Raw genomic sequence first — 24,363 nt, forward strand, 5'->3', positions numbered from 1 at the left:
GAACATATATTTGCTTCCAAATAGAGAGGTGCCAAAAGTGCCAAGGAGTTTAAGCCGAGAACAAATTGTGGTCAGTTGAGTCGTGTCCAATGTGTATTTGCTTCCGAATGGAGGGGTGCCAAAATTACCGAGGATCAGTCTACCATGTGTCAGGGTAGGTTTGACTGTGGTGACAGAAAGTCACCAAATAAGTTGTAGTGGGTGAATGCGGCATTTGAGCAAACTCCAAGCGCAACGACACAAATGGTATTTTAGCGGCATATAAAATCTACAAATTTTTGGTATGGAATTTGCAAAATCAAACCATACGGATGTGTTTAAAAGGCTCCAAATAGTTGGAAACGACTATGGGATCTCTGTAATCGGACACCTGAAGGGCGTAGTTTCAGCTAAAAGAGAAGTGATGGCTCAGATTGGTTGAGAATGGTGCTCCGCAACACACTATCACCAAATAAGTTGTAGTGGGTGAATGTGGCATTTGAGCAAACTCCAAGTGCAACGACACAAATGGTATTTTAGCGACATATAAAATCTACAAATTTGTGGTATGGAATTTGCAAAGTCAAACCATACGGATGTGTTCAGAAGGCTCCAAATAGTTGGAAACGACTATGGGATCTCTGTAATCGGACACCTGATGGCGTAGTTTTAGCTAAAAGAGAAGTGATGGGAATGGTGCTCCATAACACACTGGATAATTGCTCCTATATTGCTTGGTGGCTTGGCAAAAAATAAAAGAAAGTTGTTGATAAGAAGAATTGAACTCTTATTCTCATGGTGAAAGAATAATACTAAACCACTTTGCCAGACATATCTTTGTGTATGTATTTTGGAAATTATATTTTTAAACTTGATTGTTTGGCTATGACAGGATGTAACTTAGCCACAATGCAAGGAATAATTTCCTAGGTTGGCCAACTTAAGTCGTCTTTTCTAGTGGAATTGTTATATCATTAGCCAAACTTCGATAGGTTCGTACGGCTTTGTTTTAGCTCCGATTTCAACGCGATTTGTGGCGTTAGACTTGTATTGATGAGGGCTTCACACTGGTATAGTCAAAGCTTGAGTGTGACAACTCTGAAAAATGTCAATTTCTGGACATTTAGTCTGTTTTGCAACTATCGGCGCCCTACGGTTAGTTCGTGGCTCTACTAGTCGGTGTTTGTTGACTCCGCTTATCGACGTGAACCTACTAGTAGGCCAAGAAATTCTTGCTCGCATGAAGAAGAATGTAAACCCACTTGCTAGAAAGAGAAAATGGATACGTAAACGTGGTCGGCGACACTTTGGCTGGCCGAAACACTTAGTTCTCAACATTGTAGTTCAGAAGGGCGTCGGGACATGGTTTGAGTGACGAATTAATAAATGGAGACAAAGGTCGTCATTAAACAGCTGGTTAATGTGGAATGGTTGCCGAGTAGCAAGTTACACGGCCACAACTAGGTTGCAAAGAGACCGAGTTGTGTTGTACCGATGGGCAATTTGGGTGAGCTGTATTGATGCCAAGAAAGGTGAAAGAGATGCCGAGTAGCCTTGTGTGAGGTATGGCACTGTCGAGCAGCTTCGTAGCTTCGTAGCTTTGTCAAGCAATCTTCTAGAAGTTGTGGTACTGCCAAGTAATGATGTTCGCAGAATAATGAATAAGGATGTTACCGAATTGTAGAGTCGTCGTTGGGCCTTATGGATGTAAGTTGGTTTGTTGGTGGTTGCCGAATAGGTGTAATTGTGATAGCTGAATCTTGAGGTATGTTTTGGACAAATAGTCGGAGCCAAAACTGAAACCGAAGACGACACTGAAGTCGGAGATAGCGAAATCAAGCTCGGAAATGTTTTGACCATGCACTGTTTGTTATTACATAGATATAGTATTGGCTTCGTCGTCGTCTAGGCTGTTTGCCAAGCTCTTAAAGCCGATTCATCCTTGTTGTCTTCGATTGTTCTTGCTATGTGATTTGCTTGGGTAACAAACTAGGAAGAATGATGGGTTTGGGTGGGAGTTGTTGATGGGGTTGGAACTCGGCGATTGATTTTTTGCTGATTAATTTGTGTCAACAACGAAGGATCTAAGAAGCCGAGGAAATTGTGTACAAAGCTTGCTTAGAGCCATAGATCTTCCAATGTACCCATTTGTTGTGTAGAAGTCCGAAGAGGAACAAGATCTTCCAGACGCACATGTATATATATTCCAAGAATCAACTTTTGTAAGGCAATAAGTTAATAAATAAAGTCCCAGGGTGGGTTTGGCCAGGTAGCCCTTTTTTTAAGGCCGAAATGATGTTCTTACAAAGAAAAGTGAAACTCATTTTTAGAGAGAAAAAATCTAGACTCAATTGTAAATCCATTACCTTCATCTTATGCTTTCAACTTTCCTAACCAAAATTAATATTTTCAAATCTGTGATCATAAAGATAGAGACATATACATACATACATCGATATACTGATATTTAGAAACATAATCAAAAAGGGAGAAGATAAAGACCCAGCTATAGATAGTATATTGGTCCGAGCTCCTTAAGAGTGGTGTTTGCTCTGCTCCTCATTAAATTCTCAAACATTTCCCACAGACAGCGCCAATTATGAGACCCAAAAAATCCTCTTACGTGGATTGTTTATGAGATCCAACGAAGAGATGAGCTTGGCTCCTGTAGATCTGCAAGGATGAACATAGTCAGCGCCAACTAAGGGGGGTTGTCGGCCGGAGACACTATGATGATAAAGTTAGAATCCATAAATGAAGAGTATAGATTAGGAATAGTAAAAAGTGTTGTGTGTGGAGTGTAGGGAAGAAAGGCCTACCTCTTGTGTATGGGGTCTCCTCATTTTATAGAGGATAGTTGATATTTGTTTAAGATATTTTTCTGGCTCCCACAATCTATTAAGCTATAATATATAATCTGTTTTAACATTTACACCAAACGGGGCTAATAACCAATTTACCCAACAAATAAAAAAGGGGAAATTACCCATAGGTCCCATGTGGAACATGTGGACACCATTTAATCCCATAACTTTTTTAGTACACCCAAAAGTCCTTTCCCCTCTCTCTCTGCTTTTTGCTTCCCTCTTTACGCCTCCTCCTCTAACCCTAATCTCAGTCCTAAAGTCAAACAAGAAGGCAATGAAGAACAAGAACAAGAAGACGATGAAGAACAAGAACAAGAAGACGCTCATCCTCAGATCTGTGTTTAGATTGAACAGATTTGTGTATATATCTTTGTCAATTTCTCTCTCTTTCTCTCTCTATTTACAGATTTTTTTTGGGATAGTTGTTGATCTATGGATGTTGTTGTTGATGATGAAATAGATCTATAATATCATTGAAACAGATCTGTAATAACTCAGATTTGTACATATATCACACAGATTTGTAATGAGAAAATTTTCGAATTCTGAACAAGTAATTTTCGAGTTTTAGTTACAGGCGGTGAAAACTGTAAAATTTTGCAGTTTCAAATTTTTTTTTGGTGCTCGAATGAATCATGGTTTAAAACTGTAAAATTTTGCAGTTTTATAACATTTTTTAGAACTGTAAAATTTTACAGTTTCATAACATGTTTTAAACATTCCGACGAGTCTCCGGCGATGTTGAACATTCCGACGAGTCTCCGGCGACCGTTTGACGGAAGTCCGACGGTAGTAAGATGTGAACAGTGTCTGTAAATTAAAAAAAAAAAAAAAGATTTTTTGGTAACAATTAAAAATGTATTGGACTAATTGGTGCAAGTATTTTGTTTTGGGATTAGTTGGGTTTTGAACTTAGTACATGAGACTTATCAGTAAGCTCCCCAATAAAAAATAAGGATTGGGCTACAATCCAGTATAACCACTTGGATTGGAGGGTATTATTTCGAACCTATGTTGTTACTTTAATTATTTAATAATTTATTTTGTAGTTTTTTTCTTATATTTCATTCAAAAGGATATTAGGTCGATGTGATAATCGTAACTTATTTAATTTATATTATTTGTATCTAAAAAATGAATGACAAGTGTGTTGTTAAAAATTGACTATCATTTTTTATTTATTTATTTATGATAAACTTAATGAATCAAATAGGTTATGGTTATCTTGTTGATCTAAATTTTTGTGTGCATAATATATCTGAAAAATCTTTCAAAATAATTAATTAAAATTATCAAAACTAAACCGATAAATCTCGCGGATTCAAACAGCACTCTCAATTCCAAAAAAATACGAGCACAGTAGACCACATTCATTACATTTTTTTTCTTTTTACAAAGTTAGAAACTCCCTCTCTCGTTTCTTTGTAGACCACATTCGTTACGTTATTTCTTTTTACAAAGTTAGAAACTCTCCCCTCTCTTTCACGTTTGGAATAACAAAACAAATTTCTTCAGAAGATTCCTACTCTCACGTGTTGGGAAGGATTTAATTATGTTTGTTTCGTTAGAATGATGTGGAATATAATAGTCATTTTATCAAAATATTTATTCTTATAAATTTATTCACTATTGTAAATGAAATGGTCATTTTGTAATTGAAACTAAGGAATGATCATTCCATTTCATTCCAATAAATCAAATAGGAATTTCACTGGTGAAAATTTTATATGAATTTCAATAGGTATTATTTCTATTTAGGATAAGTTTTATTTATGTAAACTTATGGTTTATGATTTTCAATTTGGGAAAAATATAATTTGAAATTAATTTTGTGATTATAAATAGTTTTGTTGCTTCTTACAAAATCTTTGTTATGATTGTTGATGGAAACATTGATTTTATAGCATGAACCTGACTGTTGGCCAATAATATTGGTGTGAGTTTCGCTGTGGAAAATTTGCTGAATAATTGTTTTTTTATTATTTATTTATGAAAAATAATATATAAGTTTATTTTATAGATTCATTTTATAGATCCAATGATGTGTAAGTGATATAATTGGTTAATAATTAGAAAAGATATGAGAGAATGCGTTATCTTTAATATTTGGGACACTTACCAATCAGTTTTATTAACTAGACTTATTCACTTACAAACTCTTATTGATAAATTTATCACTATAAATTTATTCATAACAATATAAATTTATCAATAGAATTTAATGGATAATAAATACAAAAAATAGGGCCTATTGGTAATTTATCCTTAATATCCAAATTGATTGTTATATCAATAGGTTTAAAAATTGGATCTATTTTTTGGTATTGAATAACAATGCTCTTTATTTAGAGAATGATTTTTTTTTTTTTTTTTTTTTTACTTTTACAATTTTTGAGAATTATTTGATTGTAATTTTTCTTGGGACAGGACAATTCGCCCAGTGATGTATATAGCTGTCCATTGGGACAATGACATATTCCACTACCTAAATTTACATTATTCTGAAGTTGCCTCAAATTTTGGTGGTTATTTTATTTTATATCCTTTTCACTAAAATTTTAAATCAAGTTGTATTAGCATATAATTGGACATATGAAACGAAAACAACCAAATATACTTGGACATAATGCTTAAAACAAATGAACAAAAACAACCAAATCGTCTCAAGTTATATTCGCATATACTTGGACATGTTGCTTAAATGAAACAAAAACAACCAAATCGTGTCAAGTAATCTGACATATTCTATAATAAAAGGTCAAAAATGGAAAATGATTTGTAATTGGAAATTCATATAAAAAAGGAAAAATTATTGATAAATTCAAGTTGGGGGTATATTAGGCATTAGGTCCAATGATTAATCTTATGTGGTGAGAATAACACGCATTGAAAAAATCGTTGGCACTGAAAAAATCGTTGAAAAAGTCATCAAAAAATTGGCCAAGTCCTTAGAAAGATGTTGGTGGCCATCGGTGGCAACTGGTGACAGTGAGTTGCGATAGATAGGTGATATTGAACATATAGGTGACACACGTAAAAATAGTGAGACATTTGAAAGAAAAAATGATATTTGAACAAATTGACAAATTTTAAAGATATAAGTTTTCTAATTTTTTTTTATAACAAATAATGACCCGTTTGTCTTAAAATAAACACGCACACACGGTGGCGAAATCATAAAATTAAGTTAGAAGGGGTATTTATTAATTACAATTTTTTATTTAAAAAAAAATCATGATCAACATTAAGATAATAATAATTTTATGAGCTAAATTTAAGCGTAAAAAATTAAAAATCATTATTAATAAGAACAAATCAAAATTCTATAATAGTGTGTGATAGCTCGGTGCGAGATTGTAACGTAAGTTTGTAATTTTAGCAAACAAATTATGGATAAAAATTTCTAATTTTAAAAAATAAAAACACATCATTTATAGCACAAATTATTATAAAATCTATTTAATTTTTTTTTGTCAAAAAATATTAAAGAGATGATATTGCTTATAAATAATGTGTTTTGAATAAAAATTATTAAATAGTCTTAGAGTATCACATGGCGTTGCTTATGTGATACTCAAAGCGTGAGAAATCACAAATCACACTATATAGTGTGTTAATTATCTGAAAATAATGAGTTAATTATATTCAATCTATACGATTTCTCATTATACTATTAGTTTAGACTCTTACATAAGCAATACCACATAGTGTTTTCAAAATATCAAATAACTACTTATTGTGAACAATACAATAAATCCTTACCCAAAGAATATGTTAAGAAAATTTTTTTTTATATATATAATCACAAAACAAAAATAAAATAAAATAAATCAAAATTAAGGGGGACACGTGACCCTTGGACCTTCTTTAGCTCTGCCCCTGCGCGCACATATCCGTCATCTTATTATGTATGAATTTTTTTTGTACAAATTTCTTTTATATAACACTACTGTCTGAAAATTTCTTTTATAGTTGTGGTTGTATTAAGTTGACATAATAATTTCACAACCATTGCATTGAATTATTTTACTTTCTTCGTTCTAAAATATTCATTATTTATTTTATTTTTTATTATCTTAAAATGTTAGTTTATTTTTAAAAATTAAGAATTAAAATAGTATGAATTTTTTATTTTATATTTCTTTTAAATTCATTAACAATACAAAAAAATATAATTATGACAATTGATATTTTTCAAAAAATGTATTATCAAACGATAATTTTAAAAAATTAATTTTTTTAAAGAGTAATAATTATATTATTAAAAAATTAATCTTTTTAAAACAGACCACTATTTTGAAACGCAAAAATGCTTTAGACCACTAATTAGTGGTGGCTCTAATGATATGGCAGTGGCTCCCACCCACTGCCACATGTGTTTTGTGCCTTGTTTTTTTTTTTTTTTTTTTCAATTGCCACCTCACTAACGATGGTATTAGTAATAATAAATTAGTGATCTATAGCATTGCTCTTTTGAAAGAGCAAGGATCCTCTAGAGTTTTTTTTTCCTAAAATTTTCTAGAGTGGTGGATTGTGTGGATGAGATTTAATGACAAATCACATCAATTTTTCAACATTAAATCTCAACTGCACAATACACTACTTTAGAAAACTTAAGAAAAAAAACATTTTAGAGGATCCTTGGTGTTTTGAAACGGACAGAATATTTCTCTTACAACTACAACTACTCGACGGAGAGCAGATAAATTCTGGATCAATTAGTGTAAGCAATGCCCACCACTTTTCCCTTTCTTTCTCTTCAGTTTCTTTTTCTCCACGATGGCTTCAACCCCAGCAGAAGAAATAGTACACGACTTTCCATCCTTCATTCGAGTTTACAAAGATGGCAGAGTAGAACGACTCAAAGGCACCGATACTGTCCCTCCCTCAACCAATCCCGACACCGGTGTCCAATCCAAAGACGTCGTAATCCATCCAGAGACTGGTTTATCTGCCAGGCTCTACATTCCCAACAAACCAGATCACAATAAGTTTCCTATTCTACTCTACTTCCATGGTGGAGGCTTCGCCATCGAAACTGCCTTCTCTCCCACATACCATAACTACCTCATTTCACTTGTGGCCGAAGCCAACGTCGTTGTCGTCTCCGTTGATTACAGAAGAGCCCCCGAGCACCTTCTTCCGATCCCATATGATGATTCTTGGGCCGCCGTCAAATGGGTTGCTTCTCACTCCACTGCTAATGGTGGAGAGGTATGGCTAAAGGAGTATGTTGATTTTGATCGTGTGTTCTTTGCAGGAGATAGCGCAGGTGGTAACATAGTACACAACATGGGCATGAGGGTCCGTTCGGAAGGACTGGATGGAGCGAAGCTTGTTGGGATGGTTTTAATCCACCCGTATTTTGGTGGGAAGGACTTGATTGGTGGTGAAGAAGCTAACTTGGCTGGAAAATCGGTTGCTGACAAATTCTGGGTCTTTGTCAACCCGACGACGAGTGGGTCCGATGACCCTTTATTCAACCCCGCTAAGGATCCAAAACTTTCGAGCCTGGGTTGCAAGAAGGTGTTGGTGTGTGTAGCTGAGAAAGATTCGATGAGGGATAGGAATTGGTACCATAGTTCTAAATATCGGCCGATACGCTACGTATCGGCCGATACGTATCGGAAAAATGGGGTGCCGCGACGGATACAGGCCGATATACCACTGAGATTAAAAATCGCAGGAGTATCGGCCGAGTCCCGGTACGTATCGGCCTGTAAGCGTTCCACAAGCCGTTACACAAGCAGCGACGCGCCGATACTCACCGGTTCGGACCGGTACGGGAAAGAAAAAATTGAAAAACCTTTGAAATGATTTTTAAAATTTCACCACCGCGACACCCGATTCCCGATACGTACCGATCGATACTACCGATACCGATACTCCGCGATCGATACCGTTACGTTACCCGATACCGCGATTTAGAACCTTGATTGGTACTACAAGGAGGCGTTGGAGAAGAGTGGGTGGGGAGGAGTGGTGGAGGCTGTGGAGGCTAAAGGGGAGGGCCATGTGTTCCATTTGTTTAACCCCAGTTGTCACAATGCTTTGGCTATGCTCAAACGAGTGGCTTCCTTCATGAATGAGAGCAAAGTCTAGTGATTGTGTAATGTTGTGAACTTACTCCTTGTAAGAGGGGCTAATTTGAGCCCACTAAATTATTTAGGCCCAATAGCCCAAGATTAGTGGGCCCGAATTTATTGCAAGTCCAAGAATCGGTGGGCCCAGATTTATCGCCATCAAACGGGCTAAATGGCTCTAAGCCTCGAAAGGGTTCGGATCCACGAACCTAGAGACTTACTCGGGCCCGGACTCGAAAGGGTATTAAGCAAGCCTAGAGATCCGAGGCACTCGGACTCGAAAGGGTTCGGATCCACGAACCTAGAGGTCCGAAATACTTGGCTTCGAACGGATTCAAACGCAATCTAGAAGTCGCTCCGTTAATGAGTCCCAGAACACTTGCGGGCTCGGAGCTTTCCGGGATCTACGCACCAGAACCATGGGCGTAATGGAGTTCGAACAAAGGACCCGATCCCGAGGACGGTGAGTGGAGATAAATTCACTCTTCGGTTAAACTAGCCTATACCCGGGTCGAGGTGGCACGACCCCGGGGGGTCCATGAGACTCGGCAATATTTTGCGGCAGGACGTCCTCTGGGACTACCCCTGACCCTTTGGGATGATTGGGGATCATTGGTTAGGTGTGGCTAAGAAGAAGGGTTCGCCGAGGGATTGATCTCCTCTTCGGGGTTTTCTCATCCTCGGAGAAGTCACCTCCTCGGAGAGGTCACCTCCTCGGAGAAGTCACTTCCTCGGAGAGGTCACCTCCTCGGAGAAGTCACCTCCTCGGAGAGGTCACCCCCTCGGACAAGGTGGTTAGAGAAAATATCCCCCATGTGCCTTGCACATGGGCTCCATCCTACATCATGAGGTGCCTATAAATAGCACCCACCCATAGCTTTACAAGGGATGGATTTTGGAGATTTTTAACTCTCGGGAAAGAACTAATTTCCCTTCTCCATTATCAACCTTGAGAGTGAAAGTGGGAGATCCATGGGAGAGCCTTGCCATTATTCTATTCTCTAGCCATTTTGCCTTCTTCTTCACCCAATCTCTTATCTCCATCATCTCCTTTGTTGTTGTGTTCCTAAGTTGAGATTATTGAAGAATCTAAGCCTCTCATCATATTCTAGAGAATTTGAAGTTGTTCTTCAAGGATCTTTGAAGATCTTCGAATTTTCCAACTCCTTTCTTGAACCCTCTCCTACATTTTGGCGACTCTGCTGGGGAGGCGGATTGGTTAATGGTCTCAACGAGATCTGGAATCCACACAACTCCAACAAGGATCCTCTAATGGTGGTGATGACAGAACCATGGCTCCAGATCAACCACTTTTACTTGAAGCCATTCAAGGACTTCAAAATACTCAGCAAGAGATTCTTACCACTCTTCAGAATCTCACTCACACCATGTTGGTGGTGAGTTCTAACTTTGCACCGGCGCCAAACGGAAATCAAACTGGTGGCGGAGTTATTCCCGCCGGAGCGCAAAATCAAATCCGAGGAGAAGTAGGCCCCAATCAGCCTATGGCTCATGGCAACACGGCCACAGTAACACATGCTCAAACCACAGTAGGCGGCAGCAGTTTGCCCATGCCCGGGCTCCATGGCGTGCCGAGCCAAGATCCAATGGTGACTAGGGGAGTTTCTGGTGTAATGAATGGCGCTCCGACGACTGTTGGTGTCCAGGAAAACATAAGGAGCATGATGGCGCAAAAGGGAGCTATGCCCGTACCTAATCTTGTTACGCCACCAGTGAATGTTACCCAAGCACCAAGCGGGCCTCCTTTGGTGCCAACAACAAATCTGCAAGCACAACCCGGTATAGCGGCGCCATGCGGTGGACTCTATGGGCCTCAATTCAATATCCCATCACCAACTGGCTTGTCTATAGGCGCTGATGGCCTGTATCGTCAAATGTCCTCACCAATGATGAATTCGCAGCACCAGAATGGCCAAGACGCCCCTAGCTCAGTCTTCGGGTACATAAGCCAAGTCCCGGGAATACCACCATCAAACTCTCTCCCTCAACAGTTTCTCACTCTCGCCGATGTGCAGGCCATGTTCGATCTCGAACGGGGCAAGAGGACCTTACCCTCTTTGCCTGATCCAGACGTCAAGCCGCCTTACCCCATTGAGATGCTGAGTTATCCATACCCTGAGGGGTATACAGTGCCGAAGTTCATCAAGTTCGACGGCAAACAAGGAAATGCCCGAGAACATGTTGTGCGATTCATCGAGACTCTAGGTATTCATGGTTCAAACCACGTCCTCCGACTGAGAGAATTCTCTAAATCCCTCACCGACCGAGCATATAGTTGGTATGTTGATTTGGCCCCAAACTCTGTCCGAAGTTGGGAGGAAATGGTTAACAAATTCCACTCCAAGTTCTTCCAAGTGGCGGAGAAGGTGACCACACTTACATTGTGTAAAGAGAAGCAACAAGAAAGTGAAGACATCATTGACTACGCTAAAAGGTTTCAGGACAAGGCCGTGGATTGTCATGAAGCAGTTGAGGAGAGTTATCTGGTTCAAATTTGTCTAGAAGGGGCATTGAGCAGGTACAAAATGTTTCTAGTTAATCACAAGCTACCCACCTTCTCGGCATTAATAGAAGCAGCTCGGAACATTAGCATTCCTCAGGCTCAGGAGTCCGGATTTAAGGCCAATTACAAGACTAGTTTCAAATCGTCTCGTGGACCTATTGTTGCTGTTGCCTCTGCCCCAGATACCCGAAATTCACAAAGAGGAGGTCATACAGGCCAGAAGAGAAAGCAATATAATGGTGAAAAGGGGAATGTTTCTCATCCATGTGGAATCGAGGAAGTGAAAGCTCTAGTTAAGGAGTGGGTGGCCGACGGAGAGCTAAAATTGCCTTATGTCGAAGAAATGCCATCAAAAAAGGACCGCGAGAGCCCTGAATTTTGTGTCTACCATCGTACATTGAAACATCCGACAGAGAGAAGTGTTGGACTCTCAGGAAAATCTTCAGAGATAAAGTCGAAGCAGACGAATTGAGGTTCAAAAAGCAAGGGACTCAAGACATCCGAGAACAACCATATCCTCAACACCGAGACAAGGGCAAGAATGTTGCTATGATAGCTTATGAAGGCCCAATGATTGAGGCTATCGCCAATCTTGATGACGATGACTGTTATCTGGACGACATCCTCGAGCCAGAGGGTGAGCAAGTTTACTATGGAAGTGCTCTCGATCCAGAGGGCAGAACATTTATGACTCATAGCGAAGATCCCTTTGATCCAGAAGGAGGAGCAGAGTACTACGGAAGAGGAGGACACCATGTTTATGTGGCATCTTATTTTGAAGAGACCGAGGAGATGGTTAACTACGAGCCTCCAAGAGTGGAAAAAGATCTGGATCACTATGCCAAAACCTTGCAAGACTGTGTAAAGTTCAAGCAGTTCTTTGACCAGCTTGGACTTTCCAGGGAGGCAAGAACGGAAATCACCAAGTCTATCATTAATATAGCCGAGGCACACCATGAGGAATGCATGTCGACTGAGGGATCTATCCCGAGGAAGACAAAAGAGCAATCTAGTGCCATTACTTTCTCCGAGGTTGATCGGAAGTATCCTTTTTCTCACAACCGCCCGCTTTATGTGACTGCTTTTATTAACGGGGTTGAGTTCAAAAGGGCCTTTCTAGATAGTGGAGCCTCTATCAATATTATGACTCGCGCTACTCTAGAAAAGGCCGGAATCTCTAAAGAACGCATTGTGAAGCAGCCGATAGTCATCACTGGCTTCGGTGGAGAAAGGAGAGTTACTATCGGATGCGTAACAGTTGATTTAGCCGTCGGAGAAATTCGCTCGGCCACCAAGTTCCATATTATCGATTCTGAGACAAATTATCACATCATTCTAGGGAGGACCTGGATGCATAGATATGGGGCTGTACCATCGAGTTATCATCAGTGTGTTAAGGCAAAATGGGGAAAGAAGACGGTGACAATTCAGGCTACAGAAAGGCCTTTCGAGATCCATGAAGCTCATTATTCTGATGCCATCTACTTCACCGAACTGGCTGTCGAAGAAGTTCCCACCACCTCTAGGCCTCGAGGGGTCAAAATTCCTCGTTGGGAGGATATCAAAGATGACAAGGAGCTGATGGCAGAGTCAAGTAAGCGGGCAATGTCTAGACCAGAAAGTCCGCCTATTCCTCGGAAGGTGATGAAAGTTCGAGAAGGAGGCAAGATGGTGTACTATTTATGATGGTGCATGATGGCCACAACCCGAGCAGCTGGTGAAAGCTTTCCAAATGATCTTGCAACTCTAGGGGCAAATTTCAACATTCCGTAGAAGAAGTCTGTCTATGACATTTACAGTTTGCATTTACTACATTGTCCAAGAAGTTCTATCTTTCTTATGTCATGAAGAAATTTATTTCCTCCATATTATGTATCTCCATTAGAAGTTATTTTCTCTACATTGTATATCTTCATTGTGTTATGTTGCTTGAAACAGTTTTCAATTTTTGTTGCCCCTCAAAGAAGAAAGAGAAATAGTAGACTCAGTTACCAACCTGAAGGGAGTTTTCTTGACATAATAGAAGTATACTTCCACTCGGACTTCCGAGAGATAGACTTGTTTCTGCTCGGACTTCTGAGGGAGAGCCTTCCGAGGGACAACTCTTGCTCTCATTAGTGCGGGTCCGAAGAACAGCCCTTGATTTCATCAATACGAGCTCCGAGGATCTTTCTTTTCAAAGTAGAGTGGACTCTTACTCGAACTCCCGAGGGATAGCCTTTGCTTCCATTAGCTGCCGAAGTAGAAGTGCACATCCACTCGGACTCCCGAGGGACAGCCTTGTTTCTGCTCGGACTTCCGAGGGACAGCCTTGTTTCTGCTCGGACTTCTGAGAGACAGTCTTTACTTCTGTTGGCAGAAGCTTGGTAGACTCGGTTATCTTCCAGAGGAATCTTTCTTGCCAAAGTAGGGTGTGTGCTACTTTCGGACTCCCGAGGGACAGTCTTGCTTCTGTTCGGACTTCCGAGGGACAGTCTTGCTTCTGTTCGGACTTCCGAGGAACAGCCCTTGCTCTCATTAGTGTGGGTTCTAAGGGCCCCGAGGTCGTGGATCTCAATCAAGAATTTATTTGCCTGAAATAGTAAAACCGACAAATGAGATGAGCAATATCAATTTCATATCCTGATTCAGGCATTATCAGAATGAGGCAATATCAACAAATAATAATGATCTATTTAAGTTACAACAATTTTATTACTCTGAGCAAGTTTATGAAAATGCAACAATCAAGTTTTTGTCTCTCCGAGCCGATTCCTCTCAAGCCAACATAAAGCTACAACGGTCACACAAAATTTTGGCATCAGCTATGTATTTCCCAAGCATCCACAAGTTAAACAAACAACAATATATCATCTTTATTATTCAACGAAGTATTTCATCATATCAACAAGTCCTACGATGAATTCTACATCAGGAGGTCGAGCATGATATCTAATATTCTCGGGGTTGCAACAATCAGTCATTTTTTATAATTAGATTTACATGATGGGTTTATCAACAGATTCAACCCCAGAAGTCATCAACAATTCTTTTTCTCGGGTATTCTTCAGGTTCAACAAATAGCAATATCAATGTGGATATCATCAACAACAACGACACATTTGTTCCTTTCTCTTCAACAGAGCAAAGTGTCATTTTGTCTACATTCAAACCAAGCTTCTCAGCAAAGTTTCAATTTCCGGAATTACAATATTCAAACATTCAATATTGTGATTTTAGCAACATCAGATTTTGAGTCAACCAAAAGTGCTTCGAGCCTTGTTTCTATTTTAGAACAAGTTCAACAATAGGAGTTCAGAATCCAGATCTGGGATCGAAATATAAAATTAAAATTATACAAATCCTGTATTATCTACCTCAAGCTGAAATTGCAAATTCTCAGTGTATAAATCAAGTTCTGCAAGCGTCAGAAAAAAATCAAGAGAAGAAGATTTTGAGCTTATATTTACAAACCTGAGGCAGAGGAATTTCAGAAGCTTACCCACAGATCCAAAAATATAAGAAGAATGAGAAGAGGGTTTCAGCGAGCACTTGTCAATCTGAAATAGCAACACAAAGAGGATGGGCCGATGACCGATGCCGCGTTGAGAGGGCGGCATGGTCGGCATTGGCTAGAGGCAGTGGCAAGGCCGCAAGTGTGAGACGCACAAGCACGGTCTGTAGATATGAAACAAGCACACTCGAGGCCAACGACAAGCTGTGCAGTGCTAGGCAAGACCACACACGTCGCGTTGAGTGGGCGGACGTGTGTGGTCAATATCGGACAATCCGAAGCCGGAGGCAACAGTGTGGTGTCGCAGAGGAGTTGGCAACCACACGCGTCACGTTGAATGGGCAACGGTGTGGTCGGCTCTGGGCAGTCGGGATCAATGGCGAAGTTGCAGCAGAGAGGCCAACAGTGGTTGAGCTCGGCTGTCGAAGGGCAGAAGCGGCAGTGACGTCGCTGAGGAGTCGGCGTTGGTGCTGGTCAGTGAGCTCCGGAGTGTCTGGATCTGGGTTGTGACGTCTGCGATGGTTGGAGCTGGGACAGGTCGGTGGCGCTGCTTGAAGCTAAGATGGCCAGCATGCACATTGTGGTAGTCTCTGTTTTGTTGAAGAAGAAAAAGGCTGGGTCAGTCTCGGTCAAGTAAATCAAAAAAAAAAAAAATTTCAAAGATGAGGTTTCAGCAATATGAAATAACAACACAAATGAAGGTCGGTCAATGGAATACTAGAGTCAACATTGACACAAAGAGGATAGGCCGACGGCAAGCTAAATCTGGTGTTGGTCACTGCCAAGTCCAAGAAAAAAAAAAAAAAAAAAAAAAAAAAAAAAAAAAGAGGTTGAAGAGAGTGATACGATGCCGAGCTGAAATCGACACAGGTTGTAATCACCAAGAAACGACACCGGAATCGGCGAATAAGGAGAACCGGCAGCCACGGCAGGTCAGCCAATGACGAGTTGGTCCGGCGTTGGTGCGTATTACCAGCGGCTTGGGTCATGTAGGCGGTGCCTGGGGTGGCGACGCAAGCAGTGTTGAGAGGGCGTCATGGTCGGCGCCAACAGTGACTGTCACGAAGGCCGGCGGTGGTGGCTTGTGTGGTCTTCGATGATTGTAACAGTGGGTAGTGAACAAACAGCGATGGTCCTCCGGAATTGCAGAAGCAGAACTTTGTTGAAGAAGATGCCGATCTGGGTCTGGTCTCTTAGTTTAGAGAGGGAGAGCGCCGCAACAGCTGCACAACAAAAAAATAAAATAATAAGAAGCTATGCATTAGGGTTTTTGAGCCTTTCTTTAATTAAAAAAAAAAAGGGAGCATTATCTTTGAATATTCTATTAGTATATTCTAATAATGTATATATAGGTAATTGATCTGCTGTGTGCCAAACAAAAAAAAAAAATGCTTCTTTATTCTTTGGTTAAAAAAAATATATACATCTATATTTTCTCAAAAAAAAAAAAAAAAAAAAAAAAAAAAAAAAAAAAAAAAAAAAAAAAAAAAAAAAAGAGTACAAAAAAATTAAATTTTTGCTTGTCAATTTTTTTTGTAAATTGAAGTGCGTCATCAACTTTATCCATAGGCTCTGTCGTGACAAAATGTTTTTTTTTGGGGAACGTGATGCGAAACAGGGTCGAAGAAATGACAGTATGCGTGTCTGAGAAATTTAAAATTTCTCATACACGCAAGGGGCAAATGTAAGAGGGGCTAATTTGAGCCCACTAAATTATTTAGGCCCAATAGCCCAAGATTAGTGGGCCCGAATTTATTGCAAGTCCAAGAATCGGTGGGCCCAGATTTATCGCCATCAAACGGGCTAAATGGCTCTAAGCCTCGAAAGGGTTCGGATCCACGAACCTAGAGACTTACTCGGGCCCGGACTCGAAAGGGTATTAAGCAAGCCTAGAGATCCGAGGCACTCGGACTCGAAAGGGTTCGGATCCACGAACCTAGAGGTCCGAAATACTTGGCTTCGAACGGATTCAAACGCAATCTAGAAGTCGCTCCGTTAATGAGTCCCAGAACACTTGCGGGCTCGGAGCTTTCCGGGATCTACGCACCAGAACCATGGGCGTAATGGAGTTCGAACAAAGGACCCGATCCCGAGGACGGTGAGTGGAGATAAATTCACTCTTCGGTTAAACTAGCCTATACCCGGGTCGAGGTGGCACGACCCCGGGGGGTCCATGAGACTCGGCAATATTTTGCGGCAGGACGTCCTCTGGGACTACCCCTGACCCTTTGGGATGATTGGGGATCATTGGTTAGGTGTGGCTAAGAAGAAGGGTTCGCCGAGGGATTGATCTCCTCTTCGGGGTTTTCTCATCCTCGGAGAAGTCACCTCCTCGGAGAGGTCACCTCCTCGGAGAAGTCACTTCCTCGGAGAGGTCACCTCCTCGGAGAAGTCACCTCCTCGGAGAGGTCACCCCCTCGGACAAGGTGGTTAGAGAAAATATCCCCCATGTGCCTTGCACATGGGCTCCATCCTACATCATGAGGTGCCTATAAATAGCACCCACCCATAGCTTTACAAGGGATGGATTTTGGAGATTTTTAACTCTCGGGAAAGAACTAATTTCCCTTCTCCATTATCAACCTTGAGAGTGAAAGTGGGAGATCCATGGGAGAGCCTTGCCATTATTCTATTCTCTAGCCATTTTGCCTTCTTCTTCACCCAATCTCTTATCTCCATCATCTCCTTTGTTGTTGTGTTCCTAAGTTGAGATTATTGAAGAATCTAAGCCTCTCATCATATTCTAGAGAATTTGAAGTTGTTCTTCAAGGATCTTTGAAGATCTTCGAATTTTCCAACTCCTTTCTTGAACCCTCTCCTACACTCCTGTAGTTATCTTTTTCATAAGAATATGTGTAACTATACACAGAATCAAATATAGAATGAGATACAAAAATTTTATAAAGAGTGCATCCTATATGTGAGTCTCATTCTTCATAAGATATTTGTATCAAATTCTGTATTTAGTCTCTATATTCACAGTATTACTCGTTTTTTAATGTAATTCTCTTGTTTTCTTGCAACATTTGATTAAATAATGAATAAATCAATTTACAATTCTGCATTATATGTTATCACCTAGTTGTATAATTATAGTTCCCTCCTGTTCCTTTCAAATCTTTTTGAAGTTGTGTGATTTGGAGGTGATAATATGTGATGATCAATTATAGTATTATTGTTTGGGAGATTCGACATGTGTAAATACAAATTGAACAAAGATTTGTGATTTTGTTTTTGGTGATTCTAAATCACCACCTTAAAAAAATGATATTATTGTGGGGTTGGTTTTAAATTTTGATGGGTATTTTATTTCATATCCTTTTCATTGCACTAAAATTTTCAATCAAGTTGTATCAGCATATACTTGGACATATTGCTTCAACAAATCAAACAAAAATAACCATATCAACATACTTCACGATACAAGTTTAAAAATTCCTACAAATTGACTCGATTGAGATCTCTTTTCATTATATTATTTAATGGATGTGAAAAAATCACTTTGATATTTGCATTCATTTTGGTTGGTGTTGTAATTTTTAAAAATAATTTTTTGTTTTGTAGTGCAATTTTTTATTTTTTTTTACGATCTACGTGATCTAGATATACCACTACAGGAAATATAGAATTTAGCGGCGTTTATTTAGCGACGTTTTTTTAAACACCACTGTTTCTAACCTTTAATGACGTTTTATAAACGTCGCATTTTATTTTGATTAAAACGGTACCGTTTAAGGAATAGAAGTCGTTTTTTAAACGCCTTCACGTGTTACAATAGTATTCCTCCCCCCTCTCTTTAGCTCTGTGAGAATCAAAACCCTTCTCTCTCTCTCTGCGCCCTCATTTTGAATCTGGGAAACATTCAGAGTCTTAGAGATTACGATTCAGAACCCTTCTCGCTCTCTCTCTAAACCCTTCAGTCTTAGAGATTATGATTCAACCTTCTTCAGTTCGGTTTCATCTCAGATCCAGTCTCAGAGTGATTTCGACTTCGAAGTTCTCTCTCTCTCTCTCTCGATTTCGAAGCTCCACCGCCACCACCATCTGCATCGTTGACTAAGGTGAGCACACCGTCTACAATCTCAGTTTCGCATTCTCTCTCTCTCTCTCTCTCTCTCTCTCAAGCTCTTCGTTCGATCGATTCTTCTCCTAGGGTTTACATATGTTTAAGATTTCAGATCTGAGTTTTCTCATTCAAAAATATATGTTTGAGATTTGAGATTTCTCATTCAAAAATATGTTTGAGGTTTGAAATTTCTTATTCAAAAACATATGTTTCAGATCTAAAGATTTCTCATTCAAAAAATATTTTTATGATTTGAAATTTCTCATTCAAAAATATTTGTTTGAGATTTGAAATTTCTCATTCGAAAGTATATAGTCTTTCCTCATTAAAAAATTTCATTCGAAACAATATCCTTGTAGATATGAGATTTTCATTCAAAAATACATGCTTTTATTAAATGATGATCAACTACCATAGTGCTTTATTTTCAAAGGCAACAGGTTCTCTGACTTGATTCACTCTAGCAGGATGCACCGATTATGAGCAGGAATTCTCATTTATCAAAGCAGCTTGTTTGCTTTGATGCGTGTAAGAAATTACATCAGATGGGTGCTCTTAATGATCATCTTCTTCCTTTTAATGAAGAGCCTTCAGTAAATGATTCCACTTTAAAGAGCAAAGGATCAACTTCAAGTGCAGGTATCTTTATATTTAAATTTACATTTTGACAAAAATGATATATTCTAGGTGCTTCATAACTTTAGAAACTTGGGCCTTCTTTGAAAATCTCATTTTCATTTGCTTAGGAGTCATAATTTAAGCCTAAATAGAATAAATTTGACATTTTTTGCAACTGAAGAACCCTAGGGATTATAGATGATACACGAAAGTACAACTGAATTCTTTTCTAGAATTCAAGCTTGATGTCGTTCTTTCTGCATCATAGTAATTACTAAATGTGCATCACATATCACTTCATTTTGCATATCCACCACTAATGACATGGCTTGTAAAATCGAGCACTGACATGCACTAGTATGTCAAAATCTGACTCTAGTAGATAGTTGAGCAGTAATAGAAAAAATCTAGTGAGATGTTAGCGCTGGTTAGCAAACTGTTAGCTAGCATTTCAATTCAAAACAATAAAGTTCAACTACACCTTCATCTGCTTGTACTTGCTAGTATATGTACAGACATGATAAAGTGTTGATGCTACATCCTCCATACCCTAGAGTAGATAGCATTAGTTATGGTTGATGCCTTTGCAAGTTGTTACACCATTCATTTTGTTTTGGTTTTCTTCTCAATTTCAATGCTGTTTGCAGGGTGTTTACTGGTTTTTAAAAAAATTGCACCTTGGATGATAGCCCATATGTACGCTTAGGCTGGGCTGTTGAGCTTTTACTTATCTATCTTTGCTAATATGTTTATCATCTTGTGTGTTAAAGCTATTTTGTGTTTCTTTGTGTTGTCTTTAGGAACAACAAAAAGGAAGGAATTGTATGGGACAACCTGTGTCCATGCACTCTCTGGAACATGGGGATTAAAACCCGATGGCACTGTTTTTCAAGCTTATAGAATACATTTTACTTGTAATATACCTGGTGTGCATTACTCTAGTTTTGTTCTTTTGATTGACTCAAAGCTAGATGATGATGTGGGAAATGTTGAAATGGAACTTTTCTTATTTTCGAAGTTTGTGAAATCTTCGGTTTCTTCATGTAGCGAAATACATCTAGATGCAGAACAGGTTCAAGCATAAGTTTAAAATAATTTGGGTTCTGTTTTACGTAGATTTTATATATGGCCAGTGGCCACCAAGAATTTGTATCTTAGCTTATCGACAAAACAGAAGGAAACAAATGAAAATTTTGTGGATTTTACTGGTATTTTTGGGTGGAATGGAAATAATGATTGTAAAGTATTATTCCAAATTTTTCATCTTATTGGCAATTGAATCTGTATTATTTTGGAACAGAGCAATCATATCGTGGCACTAAAGGTGCTTTTCAAGAGCTAGCTGAAACAGTCTCAGGTTGAACATCAGCTTCGTCGTGAAGTTGAAATCCAAAGTCATCTCAGACACCCTAATATTTTACCCCTTTATGGATACTTCTATGATCAGGTATAGTTCATCTAGATTATCAAATTTCACAGCTTTTCCATGTTGTTAATCTGTTAACTTTTGTAGCCAACTGACTAATTACCCTTTTTTTCAACACAATTGTTGCAGAAACGAGTTTATTTGATATTGGAATATGCCGCCAAGGGTGAGCTGTACAAGGAGCTACAGAAGTGTAAATACTTTAGTGAAAGACGCTCTGCAACTGTGAGTTTCGACACTATGGTTTTCTTTGTTTGTTTATCTTCCATTTGGCTTGTCATTCTTATTACATATTATGTTTCGGAACCTTCCAACTGTGAGTAAATTTATAATTTTTTCCACAACTTGCATCATGAATTTAAGGGATACACTTCAATGCCACGGGCAACATTGTTGCCATTTTTCATTCTATCTATAGAAAACTTGTCATTTTTTTTTTTTTTTTTTGGTGCATTGACTGTTATGCATTTTTTTTTTTTCAATTTTTTTTTTTTTTTTTAGTGGAGAGTGTTGAGCATGATGCAAGTGTAGACATATGGAGCCTTGGTGTCCTCTGCTATGAGTTCCTTTATGGGGTTCCACCTTTTGAAGCAAATTGCTGTAGAAGTATTTTAAATTCACTTAGCCTTTGTTGTGGAAGATGATTTGGAGCTTTCTCCTCTATATTGCAAATTTTTAAGGGGTTTGATTGTTAATTATTACTACAATGCTTCAAATTTTAATCCTTCAATCTATGGGGCATCACTGCAGAGACCAAGGTTTGTTCCAGGTATCACTTTCTGACTTTGTTGCGTCTCTTGGTCCCTGTTTGGTAGCTCAGAAAATTTAATAATAGCAAGAAAATGAGGTGTTGGCAACTGAACTTTTTCGTTACTTTAGACTTGACAAAACTGAAAAAGACAGCAGGTGGTTTTTTTTTTTAAAGTTTTAGAGGCCAAACCGAACACAAACATAAGATTTAGCATTCAATTTCTTTTTCCTTTCAGGGTTCTCTGCGACCACAGAGGTGATCATTGTTAATTGGGGTCACTTTGCCTTGAATTTTGATGATGGTTGCTGATTTGTGTTGATCAAGGTGTGGGAGTTTGACAGATTTAGATATACTATTAAATTTTTGGTTAAATGGGATTGAGTGAATCAATTTCCATTGAGACATTGAATGTGACCTAGTTGTTTCAGTGTTTCATATGATGGACACAATTTCAAAATCTAGGAGTCCACTATTTTGTTTAATTGGTGCCATCTTTGAATCTTCTTGGAGCAAATTTCAAATGAACAAATATGTTTTGAGAAATAGAATTTTCACAGTCAACCATAACCTCGTCTATATGATCCTCATCAGTGCTTTAACAATAGTATCTACTGGTGCAATAGGATTGATGGATGGGGAATGCTTATTGATGTTCGAATATTTGCTTGACATAGGCTGATCAGCTCATGTTTAAGAGCTTTGCTGTTACAGATAAGGGAAAATGAGCAAACCTGTATATACAATATGTTATCCATTTTTTCTGAAAAGATTTCTTAGCCTAATGGGGTTTTGATAGGTGCTTTCTTGGAAGCACTGGCCACTGCAGATAGATTTCAACATCTCTGTGGGTGGACAGTACAGGTGTGGAACACTCAACTAAAATGTAAATGTTGTTGCCAAGCTAAAAAGTGTTCATTTCCTTCGTCATTACATAAGTCACATATTATAAACCTAGATATATGAAGAAACCATTTGTTTGACTAGTCACATTTGATAAAGTAATAGCATTAGTATGGGGAAAGTTAGGAAGTATGGAATTAATGGTCACTCGATCCCTAGTTTGAATTTTAAATTGGACAAACCCCCTGGATATTACAAAACATTGTCTCCTCCAGTAGCCTTATGAATTCCGTTATTTTTTGATATATAGTACTGCCATGTTTTCTTTTGTGCCACATCATTTTAAAGCATGTAGCGTACCACGTTTCCGTTCTTGTTCCATGTACCAGAACGATCCATGTTCTAGTTAACATAGCATCAAACAGCCTTTGTAATTAAGCAGCATCAATAATGTAATGGGCTGTGTCATGTATTTTAGTGTGGGTGATGTTGATAGTGGTGGGCATTTCTATTATGGGTTCAATAGGCTCCCATCATTGGATTTATAGTCATTTTATTATCAACAACTATAAATTTGATGTTGAAATAATTCGATAGTAGGTTTTTCTAATTATGCAGAATGTGCCCTTGAACTTTCGGAACATGCTGTGCTGTATTTGGTTTCATGAGAAACAGGCACATTAAGTTAACACATTTACTTTGATCTGTGAAGTAACTTGACAATTATCGTTGTGTTAAATGTTTGATTTTTGGTAGTTCTACCAAGATTTGGCAAATTCAGAGAAGGCTCTTGAATGCCTCCAACGGGTCCTGCAAATTGATGGAAGGTATTATGTTACGAGGTCCTAACTGGATATCCTGACTTGATATCAATAAATTTTCAAATTTTGCTGCTTCTTTAAATTCACTTTTTCTTTTTAATGGTCTGCATCAAAGTTGTCATGAAGATGCATTAGTTACGATTTTGAGAAAGAAAAGAATAATGTGGGTGCCTTCTGGGTTTAAGATATTGAACAATGTTACCCCGTATGATAAAATCTGTTGTTTCAGTTTTTTTACTTTCAATTGAACTTGAGAAGCAGCAGGCATGTGGAGCACTGGCCCAAGTTTTTTCTATTTTGTAACGCTGTAGTATAGCTACTGTGATTTTGGTATAAGCATTCAAAGTAGTCTATTCTGAATTGAGTGTATTACTTCACTGGCAGAATAAATGCAAAGCGGTAGAGCAACAGAAAAGACTGATGTTTATAGTTTTGAGGTTCTGGTTCTTGAAGTAGTGAGTGGAAAGCGACCCACTGATGCAGCATTTATTGAGAAGGGCTTCAACATTGTTGGCTGGGTACTTCTCTTCCCTACACGTGTTTACACTGCTTTCATTCAAATATGTATGACATGATTGTGGAGCTCACAAGGTGAATTAAGCTTCTTATTTTCCTTGATTAATGATTTCATATGAATCTTCAGAAGATCAGAGGTTCCAGCCTCCAGATCACCAATCTCTTGTTTTGAAGGAAAAAAAAACAGTATTCCAGAGATGATGTTAATTTAATAGATAATAGTGAGTTCACTTGGTACAGTTTATAGCACCTTGACATGACTGACTTTCAATGTCAGGACAATCACCAAAGATCATCTTCAAAAGTATATATCGACACACACATCCAGAATGGTAGGTGGTGTCATAAAGTTATGAGCATCTTGTCTGTTCATAATTTA

At 38.6% G+C, this 24,363-nt stretch overlaps 1 long non-coding RNA gene, 1 other non-coding gene and 1 pseudogene across 2 annotated transcripts; all 3 read left to right on the forward strand.

The window, feature by feature from the left end:
- The first annotated feature begins 7,593 nt into the window (after positions 1 to 7,593).
- LOC114300267 (putative carboxylesterase 12 pseudogene) lies at positions 7,594 to 8,948 on the forward strand (annotated as a pseudogene).
- Positions 8,949 to 18,560: 9,612 nt separating this feature from the next.
- Positions 18,561 to 20,632, forward strand: LOC114259077 (uncharacterized). Its single transcript, XR_014360265.1, has 3 exons — positions 18,561 to 19,007; positions 19,480 to 19,651; positions 20,431 to 20,632. It is a non-coding gene; the product is annotated as an uncharacterized LOC114259077 (transcript).
- Positions 20,633 to 20,951: 319 nt separating this feature from the next.
- LOC145819518 (uncharacterized) lies at positions 20,952 to 22,525 on the forward strand. Its single transcript, XR_014360266.1, has 4 exons — positions 20,952 to 21,077; positions 21,186 to 21,281; positions 21,558 to 22,131; positions 22,431 to 22,525. It is a non-coding gene; the product is annotated as an uncharacterized LOC145819518 (long non-coding RNA).
- Positions 22,526 to 24,363: the final 1,838 nt, after the last annotated feature.

Source organism: Camellia sinensis, chromosome 2, assembly GCF_055761805.1.
Source record: "Camellia sinensis isolate YWXY chromosome 2, ASM5576180v1, whole genome shotgun sequence".
Taxonomy (NCBI): domain Eukaryota; kingdom Viridiplantae; phylum Streptophyta; class Magnoliopsida; order Ericales; family Theaceae; genus Camellia; species Camellia sinensis.